This window comes from Ailuropoda melanoleuca, chromosome 4 (genome assembly GCF_002007445.2).
Source record: "Ailuropoda melanoleuca isolate Jingjing chromosome 4, ASM200744v2, whole genome shotgun sequence".
Taxonomy (NCBI): Eukaryota; Metazoa; Chordata; class Mammalia; order Carnivora; family Ursidae; genus Ailuropoda; species Ailuropoda melanoleuca.
In genome coordinates, this window is record NC_048221.1 from 142,356,885 (window position 1) to 142,366,030 (window position 9,146).

The 9,146-nt window shown below is 56.7% G+C and overlaps 1 protein-coding gene across 3 annotated transcripts in view; it reads right to left on the reverse strand.

Moving 5' to 3' along the window:
- ALLC (allantoicase) overlaps positions 1-6,504 on the reverse strand; it is a 30,458-nt gene extending 23,954 nt beyond the window's left edge. Inside the window, exon 1 of one of the 3 annotated variants that reach the window (XM_019809993.2) lies at positions 6,320-6,504. The gene's annotated coding sequence lies outside the window, so the exon portion shown is untranslated. Of the gene's footprint in view, positions 1-1,764; positions 1,863-2,659; positions 2,671-6,319 lie in introns of those variants that run through there. The other 2 variants (XM_034659960.1, XM_002929312.4) reach the window with 2 other exon arrangements.
- Positions 6,505-9,146: the final 2,642 nt, after the last annotated feature.

The window sequence follows — 9,146 nt, forward strand, 5'->3', positions numbered from 1 at the left end:
GGCATTTCCTGCAGAATTACCCGAGGAGGAGAGAAAGTACGTAAGGGCGTAGATGAAACAAGGCTGGTCGTGGCTCCAGGGCTGTTGTCACTGGTGATGGTACACACACGAAGGGTCCAAATACCTTCATCTACTTTTGTGCACATTGAAATCTTTCACAATAAAATTATACATATTATATGCATTATCCATACACACGAGAGAGAGATAACGGGGTGGGGGGAGGCAACCTCATCTCCCTCCTGGATCGTTAACACACCCCCAGCTGGTCCCGCCATGTCCACCCGTCCCTCGCTGCAGCCGTCTCCCCCAGCAAGACAGCAGAGCGAGCTTGGGCAAACTAGAGTCAGCCTGTCAAACCCCCAGTGTGAATGATTCCCCTTCCACCCAGAGTGAGAGCTGGTGTCCTTCAAGGTCCACAGGGAACCCCCACCCTGCACTGGTATGGGTCCACCGGTATTTCCCTAGGACGTGCAACATGGCCCAGCACGTACGAGATTCTTAATAAATATCTGTTAAGTACCTGAGTGAACGAATAATGCTTCCTAACTCATTTTGTGTTTTAAAATACTGGTTCCCTAATGGGCCTAAAATCTTCCTGAGGATGAAAATGTGCAGAAGCATCTGCTAACGTTTATCAGAAGTTAACAATAATGTCATGTATTTTATCTCTTTGAATCCTCAGAACAATGCTGAGATGTCGGCATTATTTGCATCTTACAAATGAAGAAAGGCACCTTTGAGAGGTCGAGTGAACTGTGCAGACCACACAGCTGGAAAGGGAACCACTTGTCCAACCCAGACACACCGAACTATGATTGATGTTTGAAAGCCTTAGCACAGTGTCATGGGGATGCGACGGACGGGTGGGTGAGGTCATTCCGCAGCTGCGTGAGCAGTCCTGTTGACAGGCCCTGAGCCAAGGCTGGGATGACACCTGCATCTCAGGGCTGACGGTGGAGGGCAGAACACAGACACAGAGCCGGCAGTGCTGGTGATCAAGACGGCAGGGATGTCCTCACAGCACGCCAGGACCCTCAGGGGCCCAGGGCTCCCTCTGGGAGCAGACACCTGAGCCAGCCTGGGGGGAAGGCAGGGCAAGGGAGACACGCAGGCAGAGCTGGAGGACGGCATTCGTCCGCACCTGCACTGTCGGACCTGGAAGCTACCGGCCATGCGTGGCTCTTTAATACATCTAATAATTTAATTATGTAATTTAATTGTAACTAAACAAATAATAAAATAAACAATGCCATTTTCCCTTGTACTAGCCCCGTTTCGAGTGCTCAGCAGCCGCACCTGGCGTCCATGGTGGGTAGCGCACGCTCAGAACCTTCCATCACGGAAGGCGTTACGTGACTGTGCGGGAACGCGCAGAGCTCCCCTGCACCATCGCGCAGTGCTCTGCCGACCCTGAAGCACGGGGCGGACACGCACCCGCACAGCCCGGCATCTGCGGCTTCTGCGCGGCCGGGCAGCTCGGCGACGTGGACACCCCGCGAGTTTGCTGCATCCTGGCTCAGGCTCACGGCCTCTCCGGCAGCCGCACGCGGGCGCAGAACCGCAGAGCTCGGGGCCGGCCCGACAGGTGCAGGCCGGTCACAGACGGCGGCCTGGCCACGCCCACAGGTCCCTCCGGCCTTCCCCCGACCACGACAGCCTGTGTCGCGGACAAAACCACACAGCGCCCGGCCAGCCATGGGTGCTCGACAAAGCCCTGCCGCATGTTTAATTTCCTTAAATAATCACCAGACATTGATTTACCTGGTCATTCTTTCGAGAAGGCTCCATTTTTTCCCAGGCATTTGCCCCGAGCTCGATGTGCACCAGGACGGAGCATGCTAACATTTTGCCAAAGTCAACAAAGGAGAGTCCTTCTCCCAGCTGCCCAGTTGGACGGAAAAAGCAAGGTGTCATGGCAACGCGGGGCAGGGCCTTGCGGGGCCTTGTCATCCTGCCTCCCTTCTGGCCAGAGAGGCGTGGGAAGGGAGGTGTTATTTTCATCCTTGCTGGCTTTGATCTTTTTCTTTGCTGTCTCCCAGATGACCTCCACCAAGCAGGGCACGCTGCCCCCGTGGACCGGAGGCTGCAGAGTCAGGGAGAAGGAGCCGGGCAGACAGGCATTTTACACGTTTTCCAAGGGATCGGTCTCAATGCCAGTTTTTTCGTGCTCCCACCCTCCGAATCCTGACACTCAAATTTAGACGATCAATCATTCTGGCACTTTTTAAAAACAAACAAACACTCCCTTCTGCAAATGAGTGTTTCCATTTGGCAAATAAACACCTGAAAAGCTCCTCTCGAGAAAGCCTTCGTCAGGGTCGCATTGCCCTCCGTGGCCCAGGCAGCCGCGCAGCAGGACCTGTCCAGCTCCGACCTCAGTCGGTCCCGGGGGCAGCTCGCAGGGGGAGGCCAGACAGCCTGCTCCTCAGACTGAATGAACACGCTTTCCTCAAGCTCCTTAAAATGCACGTGCATTTGTTGAAGAGCGCCGCAAGACCGGGCCGAGGTTTTTGGGGCCCATGTCCGTTTTTCCAAATGAAACCTAGTGTTTGGACACATCTGTTTTCACTGGCAGAAGTGAATTCGGTTTGGGGCAGGGATTTCTCCATGGGCCCCTTCCTCGGCCTCCCCCCAGCCCCCCGGCCTGCGAGCTCACCCAGAGCTGGGGCGCTGTCAAGGGACCTGCACGGCTGCCCCCGAGACACGGTGACTTAGACACTTCATCGTTCTCTCGCTAAAGCTCCGTTTGTGGCTGAGACCCTGCTCCTGCTTACAGTGTGTTTTGCAGAGATAAAGGGAAAACAAAGAGACCTTTGTAACACTCCGCAGAGGCACCACAAGAGACAGACCTGCAGGGAGCATGAAACCCCCTGTACAGTTTCACGGAAATAGCAGAGGAGGGGTGGGTGCGGGTGAGATTCAGCAGCAGTTTCCTCTACTGCCGTGCACACCCCTCCCCATACTGTGCACAGAGGTCAGGCCTGGCAGCAGCAGAGACCATCAGTACTAAGTCCTAAGTGTGCAAAAGGCAGAACACCGGCCGGGTGTTCTATGGTTGCACTAAGATGGGAACCATCTGTCACACGTATGCAAATTTAAATCCAATGAAATATAAAACTCAGTTTCTTGGTGACACCAGCCACATTTTGTGTGCTCAGAAGCCAGGTGTGGCTGATAGCTTTTGCACTGACAGCACAGAAGAGAGCGTTCCATTGCTGGAGAAGATTCTAGCCAATGGTGCACATTGCAGGGGAGCACCATTGTGTTAATATCCCTTTTTATTAATTTAGACACAATGGTCAATGTTCAGTCATGGTCTTAGAACTCTTCAGCGACCTGTCATCAGTGCAGGACCCCGTGACCATGTTACTTCACACACAAAGGGGAAATTTGCAGATGTGATTATGTTTACAGATCCCAAGACAGGGAGGTAATTCTGGATAATCCAGGTGGGTCCCGTCTGCTCACAAGACCATCAAAGCAGAGACCTGGCTCTGGCTGGAAGCATAAGAACCACAGGCAGAAAGAAGTCAGAAAGAATCAAAGGTTTGAATCATGTCCGAGAGAGAGAAGGTCCCTGACACCGTCTCAAAGACCCACGGGCAAGGACCATCTCACACCAGCAAGGAAGAGGGAACCTCAGTCCTACAACCTCGGAAGCGGGTTCTGCCGCCCCCTCCCCGGAGCCGCCTGAGAGTGAGGCCCAGCCAGCCGGGCGGGACATCGACCGCAGAAACCCAAGCAGAGAAGTCAGCCAAGCCCAGCTGGACTTCAGACCGTAAGGTAACGAATTCGTGGTAAGGCACTGAGAATGTGTGCCCCGGCACTCACACAAACCCATATCCGCTCACTCGAACTGCGCAACGGAGACAGGCTACCGTCACCAAAGAGGCGAGAGAGAAGCAGCGTTTTCAGCTTCTGGGAGAGACAACGAAGCCCATCGGATCCTTGAGGCCAGAGGCTGTGGCGGCATCAGCTGTGCCCGTTTTAAGGGACATGCAGAGGTGCACCTGGGACCCTCTCTGGAGCTGCTGGGGACCCCAGGCCGAACTGTCTGTCTGGGAGCACCCAGCCCCTAACCCTGCAAATGCCGGGCTCACCGCTCTGAGGCTGCCCTGGCCTCCCAGCGGGTCGAGCCCAGGCAGTACCCTCCCTGGTCGGCTTGAGGCTTGTCTGCCAAGATGGCACCTCCACGAAAGGTCTGGGTCTGGTTGCAGTTGGGTTCCTGCCACGCTTTCCATAAAATAAGCCTGACAGTGTGAGATGGGCGTTCGGAAGACAACGGATGTCTTCAGCCCCAACCCACATCTTCACACCTGTTCTCCTGCCTTCCTCGCGCCAGCCGGAGAGTTACCTGTGATTCTGCCCGTTGCAGAGAAGCCCAGAGAGGCAGAGCGCTTGCCCAGCACCACACAGCAATGAAAGGGGAGGGGACGTGTTTCAAACAAAACTTGGGGTGAAGTCACAGCCCCAGCCCTTTATTAACTATGAAGAAAACAGCACTGTCTTCACTGTTTCCCTGGGAGCCGCATACTTTATTATATGTGTTCTCCAGACAGTCTCGAAGGCCATCCTATGAGAAGTGTCTCCACCCCTGGAAAAAATGTGAGAAAGAAAACAGAACTACCGTACGAGCCAGCTCTCACACTGCGGGATATTTACCCGATGAATACAGACACCCTCGTTCAAACCAGGATGCGTACGATAGCCGAGATACGGAAGCAGCCCACGCGCCCATCGACTCATGAATGAATAAAGAAGATGTGGTGTGTAAAATAATGGACTATTACTCGCCCCCAAAAAAGGATGAAATCTTGCCATTTACAAAGAAATGGATAGGCCTAGAGTGTACAATGCTGAAATAAGTTGGTCAGAGCAGGACAAATAGCATATGATCTCACTCGCGCGGAATTTAAGAAACAATACAAACGAGCAAGGGGAAAAAGAGACAGAGGAAAAGCAAGAAACAGACTGTTCACTACAGAGAACACACTGACGTCACCAGAGGCAGGGTGGGGGAGGGGGAAACAGGCGATGGGGGGAAGGCGGCCCCCGCTGTGGGGAGCAGTGGGTGATGTATGAAGGGCTGCGTCACTGCACTGTACACCTGAAACTAATACAACACTGCATGTTGACTTTACTGGAATTAAAATTTAAAAATAAATACTTTTTTTGAATGTGTCAAAGAGAAGAGGGGACCCCTCCCATGTGGGTTCCAGAACACTGACCACACACCCCACCCCAGCTGCTGTGGAAGGACCTCGAGGTCTGTGTCCAAGTTTCTCTCCTGAGCCACAAACCCCGAACGGGTACCCCCACAGCCTGGGCTCCACAGGGCCCCCGGGGGCTCCAGGGAAGCGGGTCGTCTGCCTGGCGGTGGGGGTTCACAGCCCGGCGACTCTGGTGGCGTGGGCTCCCCACACGCTGCCCATCTCCCTGTGGAGAGCTGTGTTCTGCGGTTCGTATCCGCGGGAGAGCCCAGGTCTCCGCGGAGGGAGGGAGGGCGCCGCCGCTCCTGACCTCCCTCCCCCAAAGGCCACCTCTGCCCGCACCACCTGCGGCGTCTACTTCCAGGTCTGTGCATTTAAGTGAGTTTGTCAACAGTTCTTTGCAAGGGAACAGGATCCCCTCCGAGGGCGGCAAGCCGTCAATGTGCCACGGCTTTTACTGAAAATCGCCCCGGATTCGTCAGCAATGAGGAGCCTGAGGCTGGCTTTCCCAGTGCAAGGGGGCGATCGTGCTCTTCCTCATGGAAAAAGTGTAATCTTGAGATTGTATACACTCAAGGGTCGTTCAAGCTTTCTTTTTCCCTTTGGGATTTGCCTTCAAATAAGAAAAGACACACGGAGCGTGTGCAGGACTGCGGGAGGGTCGACCAGCAGACTGGGCTCTGCCCGTAGGAGCAGGCCCTCTGCGACGCTTGGTGACCTGTCGTCACCGGTGGGGACTCCTGGTGAAGTCTTCGGCCAAAAGTACGAGGTCTTCATGAGATAAAAGAAGCTTATTCACGTCCGGGACAAACCCAGAGGGAGTTTCGGCAGCGCCTGGTGTGAGGCCCACGGGCCGCAAGTGGTAGCACACGCGCAGGCCTGGCTGTGAGGGCGCCCCTGCTGCTGGACACAAGCTCACTGCACCCCCAGGCTCACTCAGCCGCGTCTGGGTGAAGACAAAGTCACATGACTCACAGAGTGGGGCAGAGGAGCAGGAGTGGGGAGCAGGGCCCAGCCCAGCTCCTCCGCGGGTGTGGACTCTGGAAACACCACCGGCGTCCCCGCCCCACGCCCGCCCTGCAGTCGCCGCTGGGCCCTGTCCTCACCTGTCCGCGCTGTCAGACGCTCATCGCGCTTCAAGTCTGTCCGCCGCCCGTGTTTCTGGCAAGGACGCTTTAAAATAGGAAGCTATGGATCAGCGGCACCGCGGCCTCACCCGGGAACCCACAGTTCCGTGTTCAGGACTGGATTTCTTTCTCCGCACGAGCCAGCCGAGCTCCCGTGCTGCTCGCGTGCCAGCCAGGAGAGAGTCTCTAAGGGCCTCCCCCCCCCCAAGACAGAACTTGCCGGAGACTGGCCGTGCCTCTGTGATGTCACAAGGGCTGCGGGGAGAGGGCGCTGCACGGTGGAGTCTGCAAGCCTTGTCGGGGGCCCGGAGCCGGGCCTGACCCCTCCCACAAAGCTAGCCGCCACCATCCCCCTCCAGCCTTCCGCCCGGTCTTGTGTCTGGGAGCCTCCCACAAATGCATAGCTCTGCGCACCCCACACCGTTCTAGAGAAGACGACCTCTGGGGGACTCGACAGAGGGATGGGCCCTCAGCCCCACAACGATGCAGGTGCACCCCGTGATTTAAGGGGCTCCGTGGACCTTGATGAGACTGCTACTCCCCGTGGCGGCAGCAGACGCGGGTCCCTGCCCTCGGAGCCCATGGCCTAGAGGAAGAGCGCTCGGTGAGGCAGGAACAGGGCAGTGGCCCCGATATGCGTGGTGCATAGCTGATGGCATTGTCCCCACCCTGCAGAGCGGTCATGTCCTGGTCCACAGACAGAGAAACTGAGGCTCAGGAGGTAGGAGATTTATCCAAGGTCCTTGCGTCAGGAGGGGCTAAGCGGGAGCGGGAGCTCAGAGCATCCAGGTGGCCCCAAGCGCGTGGCCTCGGGGGCCTGGGGGGCGGCTAGTGCCATGTGGGAGCTGCCACCGTGCTTAGTTTCTTCACCGGGATTGGCCTGCCCTTCTCCCCTCCTGCACCCCAGCCTCCGTGATGAAACCACGCCACCTCCAGGAAGGTCCCGGGCCTCTCTGGCTGCTGCCCACGTCCTCAGGTCCGTGCTGACACGTGTGAACCCTTGCAGGGGGAATTCCTGAGAGCACAAGCCACATCTGTGCCTCAGTACCTAGCAGGTGGCGCTTATTAAATGAGCAGATGTGACCCTGTGACCCGGTTCTGATGTGTCCTTCACCCGTGACCCGAGTCTAGGCCCCGGCATAGAGAACAGCCCAGAGGGAGGCTCAGGGGCTAGCGAAGGCTGCCCGACCCACCTGTCCGCACCTTGAGCCCAGCTCCCCAAGTCTGATGTGCCTCGGGAGCCACAGGATAGCCTGAGGCCACGTGGGTTCTGACGGCAGATCTGAGAGGGGCTGGGCGTCCGGACCTCTAAGGCAAGGCAACGCGGGGCAGCAGGTCGGGGCCACACCTGGAGAACAAGATTCTGCAAGCCGCACCGTTCAGCCACTAGGTACTTAAAATCATATATAAAATGTAAGTTAAGGGACGCCTGGGTGGCTCAGTCGGTGAATCGTCTGCCTTCCGCTCAGGTCATGATCCCAGGGTCCTGGGTTCGAGCCCCATGCCAGGCTCCCTGCTCAGCGAGGAGTCTGCTTCTCCCTCTCCCACTGCCAATCCCCTTGCTTCTGCTCTCTCTCTTGCACTCTCTGTCTCAAATAAATTTAAAAAAAATAAAAATAAAATTTAAATTAATTTCATAAAAGTTAAATGAAATTAAAATTTACATCCTGTCTCACTAAATTTCACTTGCTCGATGCCACCAGTGGCAGTGCGGAAACAGAGCCCTTCCACCATTGTGCACATGCTTCCGGACGGCTCTGCCAAGGGAGGAGGAAAACAAGAGCGAGCAGAGTGGTGGTCCCGAAGCAGCAGCCCCGAGCCAGAGAGGAGCCTGTCAGGGCCATGGGAGGGGGCAACAGCAGATCCGTTACCCAGAGGCTGGAGTTGAGAGCTGCCCGCTAGCACCTTGACTGCAGCCCAAAGAGAAGCCCAGGGCCAGAACGACCCAGCTAGCTCGGCAGCTCCCACGTTCCCGAGCCACAGAAACCGTGCAAGAAGGTACGTATGAGCTGCTGAAGTGTAGGGTCTTTTGTTACACGCAGTGGATGGCTGATCCCGGCGAGGGAGGCTGCTGCGCGGTGACGGGTGAGAACCGCTTGGGGTGAGGGTGGCCCAGAGGCAGCGAGAATGGAGACTGGAGACACGGGCTCGCCCCGCATCAGGTGCTGCCTCCGTGCCATCTGTGCCAGTGGATGAAAGCAGCTGGGATGCCCCTCGGGGTCACCAGGCTGATACGGCCCCACCAGCACGGCCTGACAGGCACGCCAGGACACCACCGCCAGGAACAACCCGTTGAACCTGGGCCCCAAGGCAATGCCAGAAACTTCTGCCTTTGCAATGCACCTTGTGCCCCAACCTCCTCCCTGATGAGATGTGTGAGCTGCAGGACCCGCCCCGGCTCACAGTGCCTGCCGCACCTGCAGGGACAGAGAGAAAGGGACAGATCCAGCCTCCTGCCGCACCTGCAGGGACAGAGAGAAAGGAATGGATCCAGCCTGCAGCTTGCCGGTCCTCTAGGGTGCTGCTCCCTCCTGTTCAACACACGCCAAACCCCGGGCTGACCACCTGCAACGTACGTCCTTCTCCCACCGTCCTGCCAGGATGGGCCTCTGTACTCATTTTTCCTGTGGGTGGCAGATTGCACATGTGGCCACAGTCCCCCACATCCCCTTGCTTCTCACACCACAATCTGGACTCGCCGTAGGACTTACTTAGCCGTAGAAGGCGACAGAGCCATGTTCCTGCTCCATGCTTAGGCCTCAGGAGCCCTTGTGTGCCCACTCTTGCTTTTTGGAACTGCCATGTT